The 27,752-nt window shown below is 40.6% G+C and overlaps 1 protein-coding gene across 3 annotated transcripts in view; it reads left to right on the top strand.

Annotated features, from left to right (window-relative positions):
• The window catches only part of HIVEP2 (human immunodeficiency virus type I enhancer binding protein 2), a 216,657-nt gene that overhangs the window by 31,816 nt on the left and 157,089 nt on the right, over positions 1-27,752 (top strand). For all 3 annotated transcript variants that reach the window (XM_018053281.1, XM_018053282.1, XM_018053283.1), the window contains exon 2: positions 16,711-16,785. The gene's annotated coding sequence lies outside the window, so the exon portion shown is untranslated. The remainder of the gene's footprint in view (positions 1-16,710; positions 16,786-27,752) is intronic.

Here is a 27,752-nt window from a genome sequence, read left to right as displayed (position 1 = left end):
GCTCCTCCATCCATGAGATTTTCCAGGCAAGAGTACTGGAGTGGGTGCCATTGCCTTCTCCGAGAGTGACTGATGAGGAGACATTAACTAAGTGAAGGAAATTCACAGGTTATAGCTCATTCTGTGAAGAATCCACCCGCCTGCAATGCAAGAGACTCAGGTTCGATTCCTGGGTCTGGAAGACCCTGGAGAAGGAAATGGCAACCGTCTCCAGTATTCTTGCCTGGAAAATCCTATGGAGAGAGGACCTGGTCACCAGCAGGTAGAGGGAGCAGCTTGCACACTGGCCCCATGATGGGTGGGACCAAGAGTCCCCTCAGAATCAATGGAGCATTGCCGTGGCTGGAGCACCTTCAAGAGCAGGGCAGGTGAAGCTGGGAGAGTTGGTGGGGCTGTTGTATGCAGAGCCTTAGTTTAAGATATTGGTCTTTATCCTAAGATGAATGGAATGGAAAGCCTTAGAGGGTGTTTGAGCACGAAGATGAAAGGGTCAGATTTGCTTTATGCATATTACTCAGTGTGCTGCAGAACAAATTGGAGGACACCTCGAATGGACCTGGAACTAGTCAACAGGCTATTGCAGTAATCTAGGGAGTGTATTGTTACACTGGACTAATGTACTACAGTGGAGGGATGGAGAATGGGGACAAGTGGGGAGATTTGAGAAATTTCCCTGGGGAGAAATAGATCTGATAGTAGTTTGGATATGGAGAAAGAAGGAGGGGAAATAGAGAAGAATGAATCCTGTGTGAGGCCTGTGCACCTGCAGGAGCAGAGTTGCCATCCATTGGCATGAGAAGAGCCTGGTTTGAGGGAGCCATGACTTTAGTTTTGGGGTTTGTTGAGTTTAAAATGGCTTTGAGTTATCTAAGGAGAGTTGTAAGCAGGCAGTTGAATATCTAGATATAAAGGAGAGGATAGGAGACAGAAATCTGGGAGCCATCAGCAGGTAAACTGTAATTGAATTGGGGCAGATGAGAGGATGCAAAGGAGGACGTTTAGTAAGAAAACAAGTCCAGGGGCACCCCCTGAGAAATGCCACCTTTTAAAGACCTGAAACCAAAGGGCAAACCCACAGAGAAGACTAGAAAGGGCTGGTCAAAGTAGAAGGACGGCAGTGAAGAGACCCCAGTGTCACAGCCTCTTAAATGAGGAGAAATGTTAGTTTCCTGAATGTTAGTGAAGTGGCACAAACTAGGTGCCTGAAAATAGCAGGGATTTGTTTTCTCACAGCTCTGCATGTTGGAAGTCTGAAGTCAAAGTGTGAACAGGATTTGTTCTTCTGAGGGCCAAGAGGGGGAATCTGGTCCATGCCTCCCTCCTGGCTTCTGGGCTGGTAGATGGATGCATCGCTGCGGTATCGGTCTCCATCTTCACATGATGTTCTCTCAGTGCCTCTGTATCTTCAAATTGCATCTTCTCATAAGACCAGTAGTCATACTGGATTAGGGTCCCACTCTACTCCATTATCAACTCATCTTAACTAATTGTATCTGTAACAACTCTATTTCCAAATATGGTTGCATTCTGAGATCCTGGGGTTTGAGCTTCAACATCTTTTTTTGGGGGGAGGGGTAGCAATTCAAATACGAACATAGAGACCCCATGTAAGACCTTACAGGGAAGCCAGTGACCGCCAAGACCGGGTTCTCTTTCTTACATAATATTTTGGTGCAGGTCATATTATTCTGTCCAGTGAGGTCCAAGAAAAGTGAATATGGTACCTGAGATGGATGTGAGGGTAGGAATAGAAAGAATGGGGGATAAGATGGGGAGAGCGTATTAGAAAAATGAAATTTAAGATGCACCTTGACAGATGGGGTTTAGGATTTATATTTGTGGACAATTGAGAAAATCTGGGGGAGAATTTTTGGGGACAAAATCTGCACAAAACCTTGATTTGGAAAAATGTCCCCAGCCTTTAAAAAGCAGGGATCTGTTATATTAACATAGCATTGAAGAGCCATGCACCTAGCTGTTTCCCTTTCTATAAAGGGTATTGGATGTTTTTTGTGTTGCAGGGAGTCTTGTGGCATGAGTAAGGCTGGGTTGTACTTTCAATTGCTTTAGTCAACAGTTATTAATACTGAGAGAACTTACTATGTGCCAGGCGCCTGTGTGTTCAGTCGCTCAGTTGTGTCCGAGTCTTTGCAGCCCTGTGGACTGTAGCCCACCAGGTTCCTCTGTCCACGGGATTTTCCTGGCAAGAATACTAGAGTGAGCTGCCATTCCTTCCTCCAGGGGGTCTGCTTGACTCAGGCATTGAACTTGCACCTCCTGCATCTCCTGCACTGGCAGGCGAATTCTTTACCACTGAGCCACCTGGGAAGCCAAGGGCTTGGGGATAAATCAGATTTTAATGAGGTATTTCACCATCCCTTCCAACACCTCTGCATTAACCATCATTCTAACACACAGTTTGGGTAATAATAGGATTTGATCTTACGACTGCATCCATTTCTAGAGTCACGAATTTAATAATCATAACTAATAATAATTGCACACCTTACTTAAGACCAAGCGCTATTCTCAATACTTGAACTGCATTTAAAAATTGAAACGTTGCCAAAACCCTATGAAGTAGGTTCTACAGTACTTCATAGACATTAAGGTGCCATTACTTGTAAGATGGCATTTAATGTACCTCTAAGAAAGAACAATAGAGCCTCCAATTAATTGAAAGATGCTCTTAATGATAAGTAAGACTACAGTCAGGTTTCAGAAGTGTTGAAATCATGAAATGTTTCAAATATGTTGAAATGACCGAGAATTTGGTGGATATCAAATTGGTTGGCATGTGGTGATCATCGTTAGTTGACAGCTGAGGAAGTGGAGGCGCTGAGAAGGTAAACAGCTTGCCCAGGGTTACACACGGATGCACAGTGACCCCAGATTCTGATGCAGGGGGCTTCACCATCTTGCTCCGTTGCCTGTGCTGTGATCACAGAGTCCAAGCACCTCCCCAGTATCTTAGTTTCTAAGCCGAGAGCCTGGTTGTGTTTTGGGGCCCCAGTCTGACCAAGTTTGCGGGATGCTGTGACAGGAAAGGTGTTTGCAGAGGAGCAACTTGCCGCTGGTGATTTGATTAGTCAAGCATTAGACACGCAGTTTTTTTTTTTTTTTTTGGTTGGCCCTGTTCATCCACCTAAAACGTGAACAATGAAGAAAGGCCATCATGGTGAGCAGTGGGGCCAGGGTTGAAGGTGAGGTTGGGGCAAGAGTGGGTGACTTTCTTGTGGAAAACGATGCGTCTCCGTGGGTTTGAAGTTTCGTTTCCTCTACAGGCCACCTCAGCGCCCCCTTCCAGCGCTTATCTCGAATCTCTTCGACTGTCATCACTCTTGCTCTCGCCCTTCTGCCTACTTTCATTTCCTGTGAAGTTACCTTTCCCCGGGCTTACGGTGGCCTCGAGGGTACCTCTAGCTTCCGTGGCTTGTGGGAAAGTGTCCCTGAGCTTACTGAGGAAAGCGAAGCTGCGTTACAGTTGGCCAAATAAAGCCCTGAGTGGCGAAGTACAAATGGGGTGACTTTTCTCTTCCTTTGTAATTTTTCTGTCTTCGTAGACATATCCAGTGTACCCTGAAACATGGGTTTCCCCTTTGCCAACAGAGTTTTCAAAAATATCAGATACTGCTTTTCATTTGTTGTTGTTTTCAGTTGCTTGGTCGTGTCCGACTCTTTGCAACCCCTGGACTGCAGCACGCCATTCTTCCCTGTCCTTCACCACCTCCTGGAGCTTACTCAAACTCATGTCTAATGTGATGCCATCCAACCGTCTCATCCTCTAATATTGTTCATATGTTGTATACTTTGAAACTATCCAAATGATACCATGAAGGAAATTTGCCTTTTTTATTTCAGTGGTCCAGAAAAAGTTCTCAGAGTGAAAGAAGGGGTCCTCATGTGGATCCCAAGGCTTGAGTGTTTGAGGACATTGTAATTGCATGAATGAGAATCAGATTGATACAAACTTTCCTGAAGAAGCTTCTCCTGAGCGAACCCTCTGATTCTCATTGATCACCAGGAGCACTGGCTTTGTGCCCCAGCACAGGGGTTGGGGCCAGTCTCTGTATGCTGACTGATGACACTGTCATAGGGTAGGTGTCAGATAGCCCAGTCCTCCTCTGATGTATGTCAGCTAAGGACATTTTTGGACCTACTCCTAAAAGAATCTCATTCTTCTCCTTCTAAATAGGTGGCACAAGCAGCGTTTCCATCTAAGCAGTTACCTCTTGGTAATGATTACAAAACCTTACTGTGCTTTGGACTTCTTTCTTTCTTCCTTTCCTATCTATATTATTCTTTGGATGTTTCCATTAGTATCATGTTCTACCTTGTTGTTTATTTGCTGAGTTGTGACTCTGTAGACTATAGCCTGCCAGGTTCCTCTGTTCACAGGATTTCCCAGGCAGAAATACTGGAGTGGATTGCCATTTCCTTCTCCAGGGGAGTCTTCTTGACCCAGGGATGGAACTCAGGGCTCCTGCATTGGCAGGTGGGTTATTTACCACTGAACTACCTGGGGAGCTGATATTCTACCTAGTAATCTTTAATTAAGAATATACCTTGTATTTATGGAACTCTTACTGAATTAGGTAGAGAGAGTGCTTACATGACAACCATTGGTCCGAAGGAGCTTGCTGTAGGGAGGATGGTGTGCTTATAATATCAGGCTGTGATGAATACAGCCATGCAAAGAGAAGTGAGTTGAGATGTCTCAGAAGGAAGCCGTGTGTTTCTACTCAAGGGATTGGGACAGACTTAGTGGAAGGGAACACATTTGATCACTGGTGTCAGCATATGTTTAGAAATAGAGGTAAATGACAATTGTTGTTTATATTGAGATCTGTAGTTGTATTTTTGGGAGGCTTAGTTCCCTAGGACAGTTGTATCCAATTGAACTCTGCAGTGATGGAAAAGCCCTGTATGCTTACTGACCATAGGGTAGCTACTAACTCTATGTGGCTTTGGAGTACCCGAGGGACTGAGTGTTTATTTTTATTCAATGTTAATTAATGTTAAACAGTCACCTGTGGTTGTCATATTGGAGAGTATAGCCAGTGGAAAGATGTGTATTACTCACCCAGTATGGTGATTTGGGGTGGTTATTTTGGTCACAAATCAAAGAGACTTTATTTTCAGTATGTGAAGTTGCTCAGTCGTGTCCGACTCTTTGTGACCCCATGGACTGTGGCCGACTAGGTTCCTCTGTCCATGGAATTTTCCAGGCAAGAGTACTGGAGTGGGTTGCCATTTCCTTCTCCACGGGATCTTTCAGATCCAGGGATCGAACCTGGGTCTCCTGCACTGCAGGCAGATGCTTTACCATCTAAGCCACCAGGGAGCCAGGTATTTTCAGTATAATTTGTCATAAATGCTAGTGGTGCTGGAGTATCTTTGAGGGTGCCAAAATGTAGTGACTATTAAGAAAAATGAGTGGTTAGTTAAATTAGTCACACACACATACACTTGTGCATACGTGTATGCTCATATATGGCCATACGCACACAGGCACACACATTTTTTTGGCTGGCTTTTTGAAATGGAGGGAGGGAGAGGTATAATATGTTGACTGGCTTGCTGTTTTGAAGGACATGATGAATTAATGACTCTTCTACTTGGGGCAGTGTCAGGTCGGGCAGAGAATTGCTGATGGAAGGAAAGGACCAGCTCTGGAAAGCTGATTCTTAGTTTCCTCATCTGTAAACTGGGCATAACAGTGCCTCTTCTGTCTGCCTCTTTAAGGTTTCACCAAACAATGTCTGAGGTTTTTAATAATCCTGCATACAGGCATTTCTCTTTCTGTCTATGGCAGCAGGAGATATGATAGTAGGTATTTTCTTCTTGATCTTAAATGCCCTCTGGCAACCCGCACACCTCTTCAGAGACTCGCATTTCAAAAGCTCTCCTTTTCGATCCTGCCGCTCGCTTGTCTTGGGAGTCTTCCTTTGTGAGTTCAGTGATCCTTTGCTAGGTCCTGGACTCGGCTCCTTTCAGTGTCTTTTTGCCCACCGTACGGGGGACTGCAGCATGGCCCCCATCCTCCCCCTCTGAACGCTTCATGTGCCTAAAGCTTTTTCATTTGTCTGTTTTGTCTTCCTGGTTAGAATGGAAGCTTCCGGGGCAGCGACAGCCTTTAGACTTTATTTTTCAAACTTTTTGAACTTAATTTTATCCAGTGCTTGGCAGAGGGTGGCACTCAGTAAATGCTATAAGCTGATAGTGAAATAAGACTTGAGTCTTTAGGGCTCAGCCTGACATCTTCAATAAACACTCTTTGATTATTTAGATTGGTGCTTTCAAGCTTTATCATGCTCAACAGGCTCCTAAGGTGCTTTTAAAAAGTTCAAGGTCTTGGGCTCTAAAAATATGATTTAGTACATCTGAAGAGGAGTATAGGAAACCTGCATTTTAAGAAGCAAATCAGGTAACTTTGATGCAGGTGATCTGAGGACCACTCTTTGGGAAACATAGTGTGTGTGTTATAATACCGTTAACAAGTACTCTGCTTAAAGAAACCTTTTTCTGACAGCAGGTGTACTTCTTTTAAGCAAAAATGTGGGGTTTTTAATGTTTTTAAAAATTTTATTTTTAATTGGAGGATAATTGCTTTCCAATATTATATTGGTTTCTGTCATACATCAACATGAATCAACCATAGGTATACATATGTCCCCTCTCTCTTGAGGGCTTTTAATGTTTTTGTAGTTTTTTAGAAGGGCATGGGAGAAAAGGTGGGAAATTTTGTGGGTAGAACATTTGTTTTAACTGTCTTCTCAAATGTCTGCCTGGGTCAGTGAGATAATAGAAATATCACATCTGAAAGAACACTGTAATTTCATCAAGCCACAATGATATGAAACACTTATTAAGCCATCACTTGGAGCTTGTTTGTCCTTATTTTAGTCTCAGTTTTCACCGGCTCGACTATCCAGTCTTCTAGAAACGATTAGGAGCTGTACATTAGATGGAAGGAGAAGAGTGTCACTGGTAGAGGATGGCACGTTGATTGCAGAAGTGACAGCTGACAGCTTGAAAGTGAAGAAGGAGATAGACAAGCTATAGAAATCAGACAGAAGATCTAAAAAGGCAAACAGAATGTAGGCCAGTGGGGAAGCCAAAGAGTGAAGGAGTGAGCAAATGCATGCATCTCGGTAGCTTCAGAAGGCGTTACTGAGTTACCCCAGTTTATAGTAACTATTTGTTGATCTTTCTTCTTAGACTCTGAGTTCTACCAGGGTTGAGACCATGCTCATTCCGTCTGGTACAGCATTTCCAGATAATGTATTCCTGGTCTTACAGGAGATGCTGTGTGTGTGTGTGTGTGTGTGTGTGTGTGTGTGTGTGTGTGTGTGTGTGTGTGTGTGTGTGTGTGTGTGTGTGTGTGTAGCTATAAGTATAAAGATACATTTGCTATAGTAATCTGTACTTATGATAATAACTCTAGTAAATCTATATAAATAAATGCATAGTTTTTCTGGGTGATCTGTGTTCGTGACAATGATTCTGAAAGTTTTTTGGCTGAAAGTACTTTTAACCTTTTAGATATATACTAAAAAAAAACCCCAAACTCAAAAACGTTTGGTATGTGAAGTCTTATTCTACATGCTTGGGATGTAATTTGTTCCCTAGCTCAGTCTTCATATTGTTGCTCTTTCCTCTGCCCTGTTCATATTTAAATTGTCTTGAAATGCATAGGGTTTATTTCTCAGATTATAACTGTTCATGTATGTAGATATATACTAAACTATTTTGAATAATCAACCAGTGCACATTATACCAGTGCCACATGAGCACAGCATATTTTAAAGTCTTCAGAAATATTCAGATAGATTTCTGTATATAGATAGAAATCTGTATATACCATTTTGAAGATGTCTCTTTATATAGTTAATGCCACATCATATTTTATATGGCTAATCATCCTTTGATATATCATAATGGTTTCCTTGGAGCATGACACATCTATTAAAATAGATATGGTAGCATGCATACTAATTAAGAAAATGCATATTATGTGCTAGGCAGAAATGTGGGCTCCATGTAGTAGAGAAAATCATATTTAGATCCCTCTGAAATGATACACCTGCTCTCCAGGTGTTTCAAATTTGCCTTTAAACTTGCTCTTTAGTAGATTTTTGTTAACTGAAGAAGGAAAATTATTTTTTGATACTATGTGAAATAGGTTAAATTGTGCTTAAATTGTGCTGGGTTACTTTGTATTTTGTTTCAAAACTGTGTCTTTGATTGGTTGTGTATAATTGGGAATTCATTTTCTTGGAAGGTTTTGTCTTATTGGTGGGAGAAAGAGGTGAGGAGGAGGTTATCTTTTTCTGTAAGTGTAATACATGTTTGGTCTTAGGCAAAATTTTGAAATAAGGAGAAGTGTGACATCCTGCCACTTAGCACCCTCTCCAGACCAGTGAGCCTGAAGGCATCAGGTTATCAGAATTTAGTCCCACATTTTCTGTGGCTATGTTCCTTTCCAGTCTAAACTACGCCCTCTAACATTTCTGGTTCCTGAATCATCTGTCTCCACCCCATACAAATGTCCCAGCCAGTAGTTAAGTACCTGTCCTGATTTGGGCAATAGGGTTGTGACTGTATAGAAAGAAAGGGGAATTCTGTGCTATTTACATTTTCGGACATTATACATACAATCTAGGACTGGTTATAAGACATACATAATTAACTCATTATACTAGAAGACAGGATATACATAAATAAGTGACATAAACCAAGTGAAAGTGCAAAGAAAAAGATTACAACCAATTGTGGGAACCAGGAAAGGTTTCATGTAAGATGTGGACTTTGAAAAACTACTAGCAGCTTTAGAAGCAAAGTTGAGACTGGGAGACGGCATTCCATGCAGAGAGAGTGTTGCAGATGAAAGGAGGAGCACCCGAAATGGCTGTCTACGTGTTGAATATTTTTAAACTTTTGAGGGCACTGTTCACATAGACTGTGGTATAAATGGTGCCTTCCATAGGTGTTCAGGCCTCCCTGGTGGCTCAGATGGTAAAGGATATGCCTGCCGTGTGGGAGACATGGGTTCAATCCCTGGGTTGGGAAGATCCCCTGGAGAAGGGAATGACAATCCACTCCAGTATTCTTGCCTGGTGAATTCCATGGACAGAGGAGCCTGGCAAGCTACAGTCTATGGGATCACAAAGAGTTGGATACGTTCAGTATGATGCCTGGGAGTGAAAGCCAGGAGTCAAGAAATGTGCGAGGATAAGATCAGAGAATCATAAGGAATATGATTCCTTATGGGCTATCTTGTGGTAGATCTTGCATTAAAGAGTGAAGTTGTTTTGCCTCTTTCACTGTGAGTTTAAAGGCCTTAAAACTCACAGTATCTTAGGCCTTATAACTCATAGTATCTCAACCTCTAAGATATTGTGATTTCTCTAATTCAGTTGGTAAGAGGAGCTGAGGAAGATTTTTGAGCAATGGAGTGGCTTAAAATTTCAAAAGATGACTATATGCAAATGAAATGAACTGATAAGTTACTAGACTTGAGATGTGTATAAAGTAGTCCTACTTCTGAAAGGTCATCTGAGTGAAGCGAATCATACATTAAACTGGGGCTCTTTGGAGCCACAACATTATTCCCAAACCAGCCCGCCCTCGCTTTGACACCATCTTTATTTCTTCCCTATTGCATCTAGACTTCGTTTCTTTGAGTTCATGTGGCATCATTATTAATAACCTTTGCTGGACTTTCAACTTCTGTTTTCCTCTCACCATTTATGTCTCGTCTTGTCTCTCTGCGAATCACGTCCTCTGCCTGTGCTTTTGGATGCCGACTTTTCTGGGTTGATCCTGGGCTTGGACTCTGTCCATGAACTGCCTTAGTGGGCAACCTGTTGATCACAGCTGTTTGTTACTGGGTTTCAATTCCCTTCTTTAGCTCCAGCTCCGTGAATCAGGAGCCCAGGAAAGAGGGCTTTTATCATCAGGTTATTGGAATAGGATAGGGGCCGAGTCATCAGGCTCAAACTGCAGGGTGTGGAAATTCATTCATTCATTCATCAGATGTTTATCGAGTCATGTGGAGGGTAAGCACCAGCTTTGTGTGGCTTCCCTGGTTAGTCCTGCTTTCATTCCTCCGACCCTTCCTCCCTTCCAGTGCTCTAAGAAGTTTAAGATTTTTTTTCACAACAGCTGAGTCTCTCTGGGAGTATCAGCAAGACCTCTGGTAGTGTTAGAAGGCGACAGCCCGGGGACAGCAGCAGCTGGTTTTATTTTTGGTTTTCCTCAGTCAGGTGTTTGTAAGTTGAGAACTGCCTGTATTCAAACAACGCGATTTGGTAGCATGTCATGAACTCCTGTAGAAATAATGAATGTGGTACAGTTAAAAGGATAACAGTGAACCATTCCTAACATCACAAGCTATATAGTAAATATTTAAAGGTCTGGGTGTGGATTAATGGCTCAGAGGGCATATGCTGTGGATCCTTCACGGTCTTATTTTGTGTAAAATTTTCAGTCTTGCTTTGGGTACAGAGATCTAGCCGTTGATGAACTTGTCTGGGGGAATAGTTGTTGTCTCGTGGTAGGTACTGACTGATGCATTTGGGAGATTTTATTTAGGGACTCATTAGATTAATGTGTTCATTTGTTCTTGTCAAGCTTTAAATTTTATCCCACATGCACTATTATGACACAATAAATTAAATAAAAGACATAACTATCTGATCACCTTTTACAATCTGTTGATCTGATTTTTAATTTTTCCTTGTATGTTCCTGATCTTTGCTCAAATTCACACGTTTGAAATGGTTATAATCATGATATTGATGTAGCCCTTATTTTCAAAATATAAACTTTCCATTTTGCTAATTTCTGTACTCTTTTAATGGCCATATAATTTTGATTTATTTAAATGGTCACTGTTTTCTTAAAATTCTCCTGTTTCTGAATATCCACAATTTTTTTTGCTGAAGTACTTTTCAGGTCACTTCCCATTTTCATCATAGCTGTGCAAAAGTGAAAGTCTTGCCTGCATTGTTGTTTTGGTTTGTATTTCTTTAATAATTATTGAAGCTTCTTTATTAGTTATATTTCTTTTTCTGAATTGGTTTGTCCTATTTTCTAATTTATTTCCTAGTTTTTTTAAAAATAAATTTCTATGAACTCTTTATACATTACAAATACTAATACTTGTCATTTTATACTTGGTTCTAATATTTTTGAAATTTAATTTTTGTTTTGTTATTTTGTAAGTTTAACAATTTTAGTTTAGTTTTATCTGGTTTGTCTACTTCTGATTAATATTTGATGAATGTTTCAAAAATTATTTAAAAATTATACTCATAAGTATAATTATAAAGTATAAGTGTAAAAGTATAATTTTTAAATAGTGCAGTTCTCTGCTTATTCATCTTGCTTCTTGGTCCACTGTCAAGCCAACTGGATTCTTATAGACATGTATATTTTAGAATCATACAATGATCAGCAAGAGGGCATTTATCAGTTTTTATTTTTAATACTTAGAGTATCTAACAAATCATATTTCTTATATCCATAGATAAATGTAGATTTACAGATGAGCATTTAGAAGGTAGATGAAAATTACATTTAAGGCCTGAATATAGTGAAGGACTGCTAAATAAAGAAATATATTTAACTTCAGATTTTAATAGCAAAAAATTGTATCATATTTATAAAACACTTTAAAAATACTCTGTTTAGAAATCAGTTTTTCCATATGTTTTTGAGCATTTATGACACATTCTTCCAATGTCTTAATACTAAAATTTAAATATAATTCAGAAATGTTTCTTCAGATCATTGGTCCTTTGTGAGAATCACTTTATCAGTTTCTAAAAACTTTTTCTCCATTTTTATTTTTTAATTAATTAATTAATTTTTGGCTGCACTGCTCTACTTGCAGGATAATAGTTTCCCCAATCAGTGATTGAACCTGGACCCTCAGCAGTGAAAGCTAACTACTGGACCACCAGGGAATCCTCTAGTGGCCTCTTATTAATTATCTAAATTGTGCCTTGTTGTTAGTATTCTTCTTTTGAGGCTCAGATCCTATTGTGTAACGGGGGTATACTTTAGGATTTATAAAGCATTTCATCATTTTCTTTTCATTGGTTTAATTGATCTTGTATTCATTTAAAAATAATCTCAGTAATCTGGTAAATATTTAGATTATGGATAGTAGTTGAGCAGTACGTTTCTCAATTGATTTAGAAATAGAAGTTCAATATATCTCCCATTATTTCATACAAGGAGGAAGATTTTAAAAAGCTAATGAAAGGTTGTTTCCTTTAATTAACTTTAGAAGATAAATGTTTATATCAAAAGTATTATATAATAAAAAAAAAAACTTAGCAGAAATCTCACCCTATACGACGCTTACCCAAACCACTGCACCAACCTTAGGGGGGCAGAAACCAAAAGGAAGAAAGAATTCAGCCTTGAAGCCTGGGAAAAGGATACCTCAAATACAATAAATTAAAAAAGATAATAATGAAAAAGCAGAGAAATACTGCACAAATGAAGAAACAAACTAAAAACACAGAAGTTCAAATAAATGAAGAGGAAATAGGCAAACTACTTGAAAAAGAATTCAGAATAATGACAGTAAAGATGATAAAAAACCTTGAAAACAGAATGGAGAAAATGCAGGAATCAATTAACAAAGACCTAGAAGAATTAAATAATAAACATACAGAGATGAACAACACAATTACTGAAATTAAAAATCTCTAAAAGGAATCGATAACATAATATCTGAAGCAGAAAAACGAATCAGTGAACTGGAAGATAAAATGCTGGAAATAACTTCTGAAGAGCAGAATAAAGTAAAAAGAATGAAAAGAACTGAGGATAGTCTCAGAGACCTCTGGGACAATATCAAACAACAACACCAACATTCAAATTATAGGGGTCCCAGAAGAAGAAGAGAAAAAGAAAGAGTATGAGAAAATTTTTGAAGAGATTATAGTTGAAAATTTCCCCAACACGGAAAAGGAAATAGTCAATCAAGTCCAGGAGGCACAAAGAGTCCCACACAGGATAAACCCAAGGAGAAACATGCCAAGACACATACTAATCAAACTAACAAAGATTAAACACAAAGAGAGAATATTAACAGCAGCAAGGGAGAAGCAACAAGTAACATGCAAGGGAAACCCCATATGTTTAACAGCTGATCTTTCTGCAGAAACTCTGCAGGCCAGAAGGGAATGGCAGGATATATACACTGAAGGGGAAAAATCTACAGCCAAGATTACTCTACCCAGCAAGGATCTCATTCAAAATTGATGGAGAAATCAACAGCTTTTCAGACAAGCAAAAGTTAAGAAATTCAGTACCACCAAACCAGCTTTACACACATGTTAAAGGGACTTATACAGTCAAGAAATACAAGAGAAGAAAAAGATCTACAAAATCAAACCCCAAACAATGAAGAAAATGGCAATAGGAACAACAACAACAAAATATTTTATAATAATGGGCAAACAAAATCATCAAAACAGTAATTAAGTCAGTTTTAATGTGTCATGGAGGAGAAGGAGTCATGCCAGTTCTGTGTTTATGACATATCAGCCTACTCTTATCCTGGGTCAGTAGATATGAAAACCACAGTTTGCCCATGGTTACTTAACTGATAAATAATGGGGCGGGATGTGAAATTGAACCAATTCAATTAGAAAGACTAAGAATGAAGTTTGAGGCAAGTTAGGATTGACAGATGAGAACAAATGAATAATAAATTATGCTTATAGAATATTGTAGGTTTGGTTTTACATTTTTAGTATCTTCAGTATTGGTAAAGATGTTCTTACTGTGGAACTTTCTTTTTCTTTTGTGGGGTAAGAAAGGGCAGTTTATCCTCTCTAATCACATGATCAGTTTCTTTGGGTTGTCTTATTTTCATTCACAAAGAGGATAGGAACTAATATCAATAGTGAGTTACTATTTGGATCTAAGTACACTAAAGGGAACTTTGTCAGTTCTGATAGTGTTTGGAATGAAATATGACATGTATCTCTGATCCTGCACCTACTGTATTTTCTCATAGGTTTTATTTTTTCATTTTAAGTTTGCTGTCCCATTGCCTATGCTGAACAATAGATTTCCAGAAATATACCTATTATTGAGGGAAAGTATATGTGACCCTGTGACCTTCGACTCCAGTGTTATTTTCAAATGTTAATTACTAAGTTTTCCATGGCATTATTTTTAAGCAGAATCAAAGGGATATTCTGGCATAAAAAGGATTGATAAATCATATTTGGGAATGACTAGTATAACAGATGGAAAACAATAGTAGAACATGTGTCTTCGAACTCATCTCTCGAATTTCCTAATTCAGCATTTTGAGGTACTTGTCGAATACATCAGTTGAAATCCTAGCAGGACGAATTGATATTGTAAGTCTAAAAACTGCGAGAAGCTCACATTTTGTACTGATATAAGTGCTTATATTTATATCTAGTCTTCAGAGCTTGTATGTCTTGCTCCATTCTTGCTTCTCTCCTCATTCCCCAGCAGCCAGCCATCATCCTGTTTCCTTATTGTATAACAAAATGACCAATCAGTGAACGAGATGCTCAGAGACTCATTTGAAGTAGCAAATTGTCACAGAGATATGCTTTAGTTTTGGCAATTTTTAAACTTTTTTGGTGGAATAATCAGCAAGAAAGCAAGAGAGTTTTCACTCCTCTCAGAATAGATGAAAGAGAGAATACTGTGAACTCTAAGAAGGTATTGTTCGTTGATAACACTATCTTGAAAAAGCAAGCCCCAAGTGTGCCCCCCATAGTTGAGCTCTCTTGTTTTATTCTTTTAATTGGTGTTGGATATCGGAATCAGTATGTGAGTAAATGGGAGTCACTTGAGTCATCTGCTTGAGTATGGACACTCCATATGAGTGAAGTATCTCAGTCTTAGCACTCTATAAATGAAGCACTATTTTATTTCAGAATTTCTTGTATTTACTCTTGACAAGAATGCCCCTGAGCCTGTAAATTATTACTGTTGTTGGTACTAAGTGTCATAAATGAGAGATTGAACTTATTAAATAATATCGTTTAAATTATATATTCAATCAATAGTAAGGAACAATCTATTAAAAGTGTTTTCTGGCCTGAAAAAAATTATATTTTCACATCATTGTTTGAATCATTTTCAAAGGACAATTTGAAGCATTCATTCAGTGTACAGCACTTATAGTTCAGTGGCTCAAAGTCTTAAATCCTGTGCCTGGGTGGATGTTGTATTGTACAGTAGTAATTCTGTAAATTATTTACAATAAAGAGGAAAACACAAGAGAAAAGATCTATCTGTGTGCTGCTCCCAGTTGTACAAAAAGGGAATACTGTTAAATTTCTAAAGTAGCTTCAGTAGTTCAGTTGTTGAGATATTCCATCCCCTCTCCCCCTCCCCAACATCCTGTTTCATCACAAATATTTATCATTTTATTCATCGGTTCTCCACCCGCCTTGTGGGCTGTTGTGGTTGCTGTCACCCAGCCAAGAGGCTGGGGAATGCCTATCCACAAGCAGCCTGGGGCGTCTGGCTAGGGTGCTTACTAGGCCCTGTGACTGGCTAACATTGAACTGTCAACAGTATTGTGCCATTAAGATCAATGCAGAGTCAGCCTATTTAAATAATTACCAGGATCACCAATAACAGGCACGTTGTTGCTAGTCATAGTGAAAATTTACATACTATTTGTGGCGAGGAAAAACCTGAGGTCTCCAGCCTTTGGAGATGTCATTCTGACGTGCTGTGGAAACAGTAGAATTAAAGAAAAGGGAAAATGACTATTTAAACAAAATGCTTCCCTAAAAAAGGCTAGTCCGTTTGAGTGCTTGGTTAATGGTTTTAAAGACTTGTCTGGGTTTCCTGAAAACTTCATTTGGTATTAATTGGGTGCTCACTTTTAAAAGATTGAATATAATCTACAGAATACAAACGCAGTATGATATATAATAACAGTGTAGCATACCATGGCATACTCCGCTTGTGTGTGAAGGGATGGATATTTTCGAACAGTATTGGGCCAGAAATTTTGTAGGCTGGAATGATGGGTTTGGAGAGGAAAACTGCAGGAGGTGCCCTCCTCATTGCATTGTATTATCAGGTGTGTCCTGTCAACTGGTCACCAGTGGTGCTAACCTTGATCACTTAGTTAAGGGATAGTCTGCTAGGGTTTCCACTGTAAAGTTACAACTTTTCTTTTTCCATATTCTGTTTATTGGAAGTCAGCCCACATTAAAGGGAGAATAATTAAGCTTGGAGGGAGAGAGTACCTACATGATTTATTTATTTTTGGTATGGAGGCATGGGTATTTATTTTTTGGGTTATCATCCAATGCCAATCACTCTTTATTTTGTTGCTGGCAAGCTGATTTTAAACTTTTAAAACTGTCATGTTGAGGTTTAACAGAAAACAACAAAATTGTGTAAAGCAATTATCCTTCAATAAAAAAATAAAGAAAAAAAGATAAACTTTTAAAACTGAATTTTGCTTAGCCATCTGATATCCTGCATACGTAGCTTGGTGCCACATTCATCACCTGACATTTTGGCCTCTCCCACCTCCACGTATTTACATTCTTTCTTCAAACCAATAGATTTAGTTTTGCTGCTCTGGTTAGTACTTACGGTCATTTTCATAGTTAAGTCTTAATGTGTACACTGTGGAAGGAGAAGTCATAACACGAAACTTCTTGTCAGCAGATTGGCGAACTTACCTGAGACACTGAGACTCAAGATCGTGCGGATGTGTGACTAGGACCGAAAGCAGATTTCCAGGTAGGAAATCAAAATGATTTTCTTGAACTCCGTGGCACTTGATTTTGTAAAAGTCGAATCACCATTTCTTGTGAGATGCAAAACTCCAAAAGGAGGGGTGGCATGAATATTGAGGTTGCATTAGCAAATCATGTTGTGTTCCTCTTTTAGATTCTTTTATTTGATTTTTACGCAGTAAGGTAATAGCTGAGCTTTGAAATGAAACCCAAGGGGACCTTGCAGAAGGCTATCTGTATTTACCAAATTTTTATTCATATGATTTTGATTGTTGAGGCCTATTGAGAAGTACCCATTGGAGTAGAAATAATCAGATTTATCTTGTCAGAAAAAAACAGCTACTGGTTACAGGAGGTTTTATGTGTTTCACAGAATATTTACTAAATAAGTGTTGATTTCTAGTTTGCATTTCTGATCAACTCCCCTAAGATACAATAAGGTCATAAACTCTGCTGGAAGGGAGGAGGAAGCTCCCAGTCACAAATGTGCTCTACTTTCTGCATGCTGAGCTGATAAAAGCAAGCATCAGTTTGCCAGCAGCTTCCAGTTTGCAGCAATCTTACAAAGAATAAGCTAAAAAAAAAAAAAAAATCAAGTTCATGAGAACAGGAGGAGAAGCAACTGAAAATCGGGATTACAACCAGAGTTAACATCATGTAGTGATTCTTACCTCTGCTGCTGGAAGTGTAAAAGCAGTGTGATTTCTCAGCTCCATGGCAACATGAAGAACCTGTTCTGTCGGAGGGTGTGTGTACACAAATGCATTCAAAGCATGGGCTTGGGAGTGAGTTTGGGGGAGGAGGGGTGCGGGGCCCAACCCTCCAAGTCTTGCCCACACATTTTTATGTGTGTTTTATAATAAGGCCTTTGTGCAGGGAAGCCAGATAGAAGTTCATGTCCGCTGCCCTCTGGTCTTTTACATGGTCTCACTGCCATCACCCACCTCCCTTCTCTCCTCAGAAAAGAAGCAAGAAAAGGCAATGAAAGAATGCTGCTGGAAGGAAAATGCCCCTCTCCCTTTCTCTTTTTGGAATGTCGACAGAGTTATTGCTTTTCTGTGTGTCTCTAGGGATCCTTGGCTGCTTCTGTCCACCGTCCTTTTCTAGGGAAAGCTTTTGAATCGCAGTCTTCACATGGGGGCTCGTGAAAGCTGTGATCAGCTTCCCCCTTTGTGGGGAGGGGTGCTTTCTGGTGCAGCTGGTGTCCTGTCTTCTGCATAAGGACCCAGGGGCAGCATGGAGTGATTGGTGAATGAAGTCTCCCTGCCCACAGTTACTGGCATCTGTCTCAATTCTGAAACTTCAAGTCCCTTTTCTCACTCATGCCTCACGGACACACTCATCTGCATCAGTTCCCTACCCTCCACCCCACAACCCCCCCCCCCCCCCCGCAACCGCCCCAGTCTCTTGGTTAGTTTCGTCACTTGAAGAGGTAACTTCACAACTGAACTATTTATCTATCGTATGTCCATGTCCCTGCCCTGTGTTTTGGAAATGATAGAACAGCCTGGAAAATGTTTATTTTTGCTTTGATTCAATTTAGCCAATCTGTGGGATAAGTCAAATGCTCTGTATAGCTGTGAGAATATTCTCTAATAAGCCTTAGACCATTTTTGTGCCACTTGAAATTTGAGGTCGAATTTGGATGGTTATCCGCACTAGGTTCAGAGATTAGGGAATCCAGCTAACATCCTCTTCAATACAGATCTTTACTCTTTTCCTTTCATTCCTGAACATCATCATGAGCCCAGCATCATGGATAGCTCCGTGGGGTTGGTTATTGTTTTTCAGTCACTCATGTGCGACTCTTTGCGATCCCACGGACTTCAGCACGCCAGGCTTCCCTGTGCTTCACTGACTCCTGGAGTTTGCTCAAACTCATGTCCATTGAGTCGGTGATGCCATCCAACCATCTCATCCTCTGTCATCACCTTCTCCTGTGGTGGAGGAATGAGGCCTGAGGATTTTATGTGCCTGAAGACTTGGCAGCAAAATGTTTTCAGCTTAGACTTGGGGCCACACTTATCACTTCTTCATACAAAGAAACGATCTATCTCCCCCATTGTTTCTGCCTAGAACATTCTTTTTGGCTTTACTCTTAAAAATAAATGATCTGCAGCTCCAAAGACATATACCCACATAACATCCGTTCAGTTTATTAATTAACATATGCAACTGCTTTTGACTTACTTTTATGTGCTGGCTTAAGCATGCAAAACAGAACAGGCATGTATCTGCCCCTGAGGAGCTAATGTTCTAGAAGGAAAGTGCAGACTGTAAAATATTCCAATAGGTGGTGAAATGGGCTATAAGAGAAAATGCACAAAACCTAGCTGTGACATAAAAAGGAATCAGTCAGCTCTGCAGGGGGCTTGACAGGGGAGTAAATGCCAGGGCTGCATCTTGTAAGCTGAATGGCAGTTTGCCTGGAAGACAGCACAAGGAAAGGCATTCCAGGAAGACAGCCCTGGCATGTGGAGACCCAAAGACATAAAACCAACAAGTAAATCTTCGTATGGCTGGACTACAGGGTTAGGAAGAGGACGAGTCACGAGGGAAAGAGCTGGAAATTTTGGCAGGGACCAAGTCAAGGATGGTATGCCATGTTGCCATGTTGGAGCTTTATCCCGTAGGCAAGGAGGAGAGACACATTCAGATTTGCATTTTTACCAGGAACCATCAGAGAATGAGAATGAATCACGAGAATGAATTAGAAGGACCCAAGCTTGGGTTGGAAGACATAGTTTGCAGACAGTTACAATAATCTTCAGGCTTCCCCGGTAGCTCAGGTGGTAAAGAATCCACTTGCAATGCAGGAGACCCCGGTTTGATTGATCCCTGGGTCGGGAAGACTCCGTGGAGGCTACCCACTCCAGTATTCTTGCCTGGAGAATCCTATGGATAGAGGAGACTGGCGGGCTATAGTCCATAGGGTCGCAAAGAGCCGGACACAACTAAAGCGATTGAGCACGCATGCATGCACAGTAATCTTCAAAAGAAACTGAAGGCTTGAACTCATGCTGGGATGTTCAGAACAGTGAGCACATGGTGGACCCTCAAGCTTGGAAAACAGTGCTAGTCACTGAGCCAGCGTGAAGGATGAGGGGAAGGGAAGGCAGTTTTCAGGACTCTAGCTGGACTGCAAGGTACATAGTGATGGCATTGCCCAGGAAGAGAAGGACAGGAAGATGAACAGGCCTTTGAGAAAAGCAGTGACTATGGTCATGTGTGGTCTGTGGAAGGATAAATGGTTTGGGGATTAGAAAGAACCTGAATTTCAATTGTACTTCTCTGATTTATCACCTGTGTAGTTTTAGGTGGAGAAGGCAGTGGCACCCCACTCCAGTACTCTTGCCTGGAGAATCCTATGGACGGGGGAGCCTGGTGGGCTGCAGTCCATGGGGTCGCTAAGAGTCGGACATGACTGAGTGACTTCACTTACACTTTTCACTTTCATGCATTGGAGAAGGAAATGGCAACCCACTCCAGTGTTCTTGCCTGGAGAATCCCAGGGACGGCAGAGCCTGGTGGGCTGCCGTCTCTGGGATACTTAGTTTCCTGGTCTCTTAAATGGAGACAGTAGTTATTGACTTGAAACACTTCGGTGAGGGACAAAAGAGAGAATCTATGTAGAGCTCCTGACTCAAGCCCATTCTTAAAAAAAGGGCAAATTATTATCTCTACTTTGTTCTGTAGGCTGTACACAGGAGAAGTGAGATGATAGATAGAGGTGGAGACCCAGAGAGCATTTTTATATAGATGTGAACTTACTTGTGTGTGCTGTCAAGAAAGAGCCATGGGAGAGAGAAAGGTGGGTGATGTAAAGGAAAGATGACCAATGATTGAGTAGAATCCCGAGTGGCCAGAGTGCTCCCAGCTCTAGAAAGGATTGAGTGGGGCAGAAGGAGTGGGGATAGGAAGGTCTGCTACTAAGTTTATGGGAAAAACTATACATGGATGAAATTTCTCCTTGAAAAACTCATCATTTTACTTAAAATGTATTATTTATTTTTATTTCTATACAATTTTAAAGGTTGTACTCCACTTACAGTTATTACCAAATATTTGCTATATTCCCCATGTTATACAGTCCACCCTTGTAGCCTAACTTATACTGAATAGTTCGTACTTTTCATTTTCTTTGAGGTTTTTATGAAGGAGAAGGCAAAGTCATTTGTCCGTAAAAACTGGATGATAGTGAAAAAAACTGGAAACATTTAGAGCTGCCTCTAGAGGAAGCATGAGCTGACCTGCGTGTTCAGAGGTGATTATGTTCACCTGACCTGTGGAAAGCTCAGCAGAAGTAGCTTTGTCTCAGCAATTGATGTTTCTCAGCCACTCCAAGGAGGGGCTACAGGACCCAAAGGGACCATGATCCAAAGGAGGGTTTGGGGTTGAGCACGCCGAAGGGCGAGGTGACAGAGGATGCTGGCAAGGGCAAGGGCAAAGTGGTTCCCAGTGGGATCCAGCCAGGATAGTGAAAGGAGCCTGGAGGAGGAGAGGAAGGAGCTGGGAGGAGAGAGGATGGAGAAGAAGAGGTTCTGAACTCCTGGAAGGGAGGGGCTGAGGAACTGAGGGTCTCTGTGAGGCTGGAAAACAATAGTGTGGGAATGTGACAGGTTAGGTGAACTCCATTCCCTATATAGCCCACCAGGCTCCTTAGTCTGTGGGATTTCTCAGGCAAGAATACTGGAGTGGGTTGCCATTTCCTTCTTCAAGGGAACTTCCCAGCCCAGGGATTGAGCCCTCTTGCATCTCCTGCATTATTGGCAGGCAGATTCTTTACCACTGGCACCATTAGTCAATAAATATTTTATATTTTTCATTAAGTAACTTCATTAAGTTTCGTTTGAGTGTTTTCCCCCCATATCAGTCATTGGTTCTTAATTGGTTCAATAAAAATGATTTTAGATAGTGAGGGTAAATATAGGGACTCAAGTGTCAGGTTTTACACTTAAGTAAAATGCTGAAAATAAAGACTTATTGCATCAGCAATCTCCATCAATAGAGGGTGGGCATGTCATCTTAAGCACTTACATTGGGAGTCTTCAGTTGATTCATTTGGAGTCCTCATTTGATTCAGCACTCATTTGTATTGTTGCCTTATAGCTACACATTGAAGTAAATAATAGAGTGTGCTAAAGTCTTTGATTTACGTTTAGTTCACTTCAGTCGCTCAGTCGTGTCTGACTCTTTGCAACGCTATGGGCTGCAGCACGCCAGGCTTCCCTGTCCATCATCAACTCCTGGAGTTTACTCAAGCTCATGTTCATTGAGTCAGTGATGCTATCCAACCATCACATCTTCTGTCGTCCCCTTCTCCTCCCACCTTCAGTCTTTCCCAGCATCAGGGTCTTTTCAAGTGAGTCAGCTCTTTGCATCAGGTGGCCGAAGGATTGGAGCTTCAGCTTCAGCATCAGTCCTTCCAATGAATATTCAGGACCGATTTCCTTTAGGATGGACTGGTTTCGATCTCCTTGTAGTCCAAGGGACTCTTAAGAGTCTTCTCCAACACCACAGTTCAAAAGCATCAGTTCTTTAGTGTTCCGCTTTCTTTATAGTCCAACTCTCTCATCCATACATGACTACTGGAAAAACCATAGCTTTGACTAGATGAACCTTTGTTGGCAAAGTAATGTCTCTGCTTTTTAATATGCTGTCTAGGTTGGTCATAGCTTTTCTTCCAAGGAGCAAGCATCTTTTAATTTCATGGCTGCAGTCACCATCTGCAGTGATTTTGGAGCCCCCCCCAAAATAGTGTCTGTCACTGTTTCCATTGTTTCCCCATCTATCTGCCAGGAAGTGATGGGACTCAATGCCATGATCTTCGTTTTCTGAATGTTGAGTTTTAAGCCAACTTTTTCACTCTCCTCTTTCACTTTCATCAAGAGGCTCTTTAGTTCTTCTTCACTTTCTGCCATAAGTGTGGTGTCATCTGCATATCAGGTTATTGATATTTCTCCCGGCAATGTTGATTCCAGCTTGTGCTTCATCCAGCCCAGCATTTCTCATAATGTACTCTGCATATAAATTAAATAAGCAGGGTGACAATATACAACCTTGACATACACCTTTCCCAATTTAGAACCAGTTTGTTGTTCCATGTCCAGTTTTAACTGTTGTTTCTTGACCTGCATGTTGTATGATGCTCTTAGCTGAAGTTTCAGTGATGTTTACATTTTCCTAAAACTAGCAAAGAGATTTTGCTAAATGAAAAAGGCTTCAATAGGAGGACTATATCTAGGAATTGGCAGAGTGCAAATCCTATAATGTATTCCAGTATGTGTATGACTTACCAGGGCAGCTTGCTGAAAATGTAGACTTGGGGACCCACCTAAGAAGATAATGATGCCGGTTGCCTGCACACTCAACTTTGAGAATCCTATGGAAGAGTTTCTAGTTTTGGAAGATGGCTACAGTACTGGGCAGCACCCTAAGTCATGTGACAAGGAAAATAAACAACAAGAAAGGGAAAGTAGAACAGAAAAAGATAAGGAGATGATAAGCTTGAGGGCAAGAAGAGAGATAAGAATTTAAGTCCTGAAGAAATCCCTCTACAAATTTCTATGTTTCAAAAGATAGGTTTCAAAGGGTGATAGAATCACAATGATTTTAAGATTATAAGTGGAAAGCAATGTGAAGAATGCAAGATTATGTGGGGGAAAAAAAATGTCAAAAGATATTGTTCATGGAGAGCCAAACTAGTTACAAATTCAAACTTCAAGTATTAAAATGAAAATGTAGCAATAAATTTTAGTTTTCCAACAACTTTTTAAATTGTAATATGGTGGGTGTATTACTTGGGGTAAATGTTGATCATAGAACAGGATTGCTGTTATAAACAATTAAATTGGATTCTTTTGTTTTTCTCCTGTGAAGTGAAAGTCGCTCAGTCGTGTTGCTCTTTGCAACCCCATAGACTATACAGTTCATGGAATTCTCCAGGGAAGAATACTGAAGTGGGTAGCCTTTCCCTTCACCAGGTGGCCCTCCCAATCCAGGGATCAAACCCAGGTCTCCCACATTGCAGGTGGATTCTTTACCAGCTGGGCCACAAGGGAAGCCCATTTTTCTCCTGATTATCAGTGAATCATCAAGGACAACCTTCAGTCTCCAAGATGATGAGCACTGTTGCCTGGGGTTGTTGTGAAGATTACATGAGATCTGAACTCTGGTTGCCAGAATTTCTGGGTTCAAGTTATTGCTCTGCAACTACCTAGCTTTATGCCTTTGGGCAAGTTAATGTGGCTTAGTTTCTTTGACTGTAACATAGGATAATGATAGTACGTACCTCTAGAAATGTTGCCAGGAATACATAAGTTAGTAAATGTAAAGCATTTAGGACAGTGCAAGCCACGTGGTAGACATTAAACAAATGTTATTCTGAAACATAACATCTGTTATCATTCTCTTGTTCAGAGCATCTATATTTTTTAAAATCATTATTCAAAATAGGGATATACATATGATTTTATAAAGTAATATTTATCTTGAGCTTTAGTCAATGAAATTATTGAACACCTATCCCTAAGACACTTCAAGTTCTATTGCGACAGGTAAAACATGACCCTATACCCCAGTTACTCCGGCCTTGGGAAGTTATCCTGTCGACTGGTTTTCTCTACGCTATGTTGGAGAGCAGCATAGATGTTAACTGAAACTATGTTTTATAGCATAAGTAAAAGGCAGTGCATGAAGGACAGAAGGGAATACTAATAATAGATCATACCTTAGTGTATTTCTCAGCATAGCAGATCATCCTGGTATTCTTCCAGAGAAAGATAGAGTAAAATGGACAGAACAGAGATAGGTCATCAGAAAAACTGGATATTCAAGTGCTAAGTAGGCTTTTTCCTGACTATGTGACTGTGAGCAGTTGACTTAACCTGTGTCTCTCTTTTTTCACCTAAGAAACCGGCACGTAGCCACCTTGCTGAGTATCTTGATTAATTGAGCCAATGCTTGTGAACTATGAGATGTTGGGCATTTGTATTTTTGCATGATTTATATTATATAGAGCTTGTGGATTTCTAAAGATCAATGGCTCAGAAATGACCACTTAGAATAATGTAGTTTTAATAGGATTACAGAGAACTTTATTATTCTCTGTACAATTACCTGTAGATCAATAATAGGTGGGTGACTTGCTGCAGAAGTCAGATCCTGCTCCCCCCCAAAAAATAATCACAGCTGGAAGATGAAATGGGACAGAGAGGGTTATGTGGCTGACCTAAGGGAATAGTTCACAAGCTGTGGAATAAAAACTGACTGAGAGGATCCTCCCCTCCTCTTTCCACACTGCTCCCCAACTATTTCTCAGTTGGATGGAAGGAGTACAGGCTTTGAAGTCAGACCTGAGTTAAAATCCCTGCTGTGTCACTTACTAGTTATGACTCAGGCTGGTTACGAAACCTCTGAGCCTCACGTCCGTCATCGGCACAGGGGTTAGCATCACTTGCCTGGCAGAGTTGTGGGCAACAGAGATTACATCTGTAAGCTACCTGCCCGACAGCTAGCTGATACGTTATTTTTCTCATGATTATACATGGCCAGTTTTCAAGGCAACTTGAATTACACCCTTGCTGAATAGGAATACTAATGCAACTAATAATAGCAACTGTTTAACTGAAGGGTTCCATGTGCCAGGCACAAGTCCAAGTACACTACGCCTATGAGTATCTTATTTAATCTCCAAACCAGCCTGATGATGTGAGTATTACTGTTATTGCCACTGAAGCTCCATACATGTAGCTAACATGCCCAAGGTCACCCAGTGAGTTGGTGGGGGAGCAGGTTTCCAAATCTGTGCACTTGTGACTCTGGATCCCACTTTCCTCGTTACTGGATTATTCCTGTTCCTCCCTGGCCAGTTTAGGGATGTAGGATAGAGAATGAAGGGACTAGTTGTTTCACGAGAATTGTTTTATGAGTTGGGTGAGTGTTTGCTTTCGCAGTCTTCATTCAAATAGACACTATTGGAAGAGACCAGCACTCACCTAACATGTAAATCACGTAACTTGTGAGAGTGTTCCAAAGTCTCGTACAGCACCACTTTCCTTCTTTGTACTTTTTTATACTTGTCAGGATTGTCGTGAGCATTTAGGGGGATGATAACTGGAGAGCCCAGTCCTGGCAGACATCTCCAGCTCTAATCTCTGGGCCCCCCTCCCTTCTTAAGTAGCAGTCTGGCACTGAGGACAGATCCTTGGGGAATGCCTGCTTTCTTTTTCTACATTAAACCAGTGGAGTTCTCTGTTATTTAGCACTCCCATGATGTTATGTCACAGGACATTACTACTGATCCCCTTGAAAGGGCAATAAAATATTTGCTCACATACCTTCTCGTTGAACATACTTCTGATCAACTACCTTAGCTGAAGACAGGCACATCTCATTGGTCTTTTCATTGATTTGCGTCCTGTGTCTGGATATGTGCATGCAGAGCGCAGTCCCTTTAAGAACCACTAGCCCTCAGCAAAAAAATAACCTAAGCAGCTCAGGTTACTGCTGGGCTCCAGAGACTCTTCAGGGGGTCAGGTTGCTTTTTTCTCTGGCACCTGCCTCAGCAGGGATGTAGGAAGAAGTTGATTTATTCCAGCAGAGAAGTTCTGGGTGGATCTGGGCACTGGAGTCCTTACCTCCAGCTTCTGGATGTGACCCTGTCTTCATGGTAGCAAGGTTTTGATTGGGCCATTTAAATGGCATTCAATTAAGTGACCCTGTCCCTGGACCTGGACGTAAGAGCCTGTCTTTCCTATCAACTGTGGATTTTATATTGTTTCTTTGAAAAATGAAAATGACATCAAAAGCCATCAGATGGGAATGCATCTCCTGTCCGCAAATCCAAAGCGTGGCCATGCACTGAAGGGAGGTCGGGGAGGACACACCCTTTTCTCCAGAAGCCCTGTCTGTCTCACCAGCCTTTCTTGAAAGGAATGTTTTTAGTGGCTGTCCATAAGCTCAGGAACGAAGACTGTACAAGGCCTAAGGCTCTGTAAAGATAAATGTACAAACAAATGGAATGAACTCCTCAATTGTGAAAAGCAGGGGGAGCTCCTTAGAGGTGGTACAGTATGGGATGAGGCAAAGAACCAGCCAGGACTTAGACCATCTGGGGCCTTGTCTCAGCCACGCCGCTGAATTCGCTGAGTTGCAGAATAATAAAATTTTGTCAGTTAAGTGGTATCTGTGAGTGACTCACAGTCTTTACTTTTCCTAGAAGGAAAGTGCGTCTCAGAGCATTTGGGTGATTTACCTAAAGTTACTCAGCTGCTTGGTAGTAGATCTCAACCCGCAGCCCAAGTACATATATCATTGCTCTTCATCGTGCTACACAGACGTTGTAAAGAGTCAAGTTCTCTCCACACCCCCATTTCCTTATCTGGAAATGGGAATTCTCCTACCTGGCATGCCTTCTTTGTAGGGTATTGTAAGGCTCTGCTAAATGATTGTGGATAGAAACATGGTTAAAGACTATTCAGTGATATGTTTATATTGATATCAATTAAAAGTAAATTATAGGGACTTTCTGGAGGTCCAGTGGTTAAAACTTCACCTTCCAATGCAGGGGGCACAGATTCTCTTTCTGGTTAGGAGCTAAGATCCCACATGACTCGTGGTCAAAAAGCCAGAACGTGAAAAAATAACAGAAGCAATATTGTTAACAAATTTGATAAAGACTTTAATAATGGTCCACATAAAAAAATACTTTAAAAATAGTAAATTATATATTTATATGCACACACATATATGATGATGAGATGTATGTATGATGTGATACCTCATATTTTGTTAAAATTCGTCATGTGGGAGATATTAACAAAAATCTGGATTCTTCTTTGGAAATTTGAAGCACCATGAATTTCCAGACATATGGTGAAAGTTCTATACTTCGAGTTATTAATCTGACAGTTTTACCTACTAGCATTACCATTACTTTACCTTTCTGAGAAATGGGAATAATAAAATTCT

Source organism: Capra hircus, chromosome 9 (genome assembly GCF_001704415.2).
Source record: "Capra hircus breed San Clemente chromosome 9, ASM170441v1, whole genome shotgun sequence".
Lineage (NCBI taxonomy): Eukaryota > Metazoa > Chordata > Mammalia > Artiodactyla > Bovidae > Capra > Capra hircus.
Note: the sequence above shows the minus strand (reverse complement) of the source record. Positions and strands in the feature narration are given on the sequence as shown.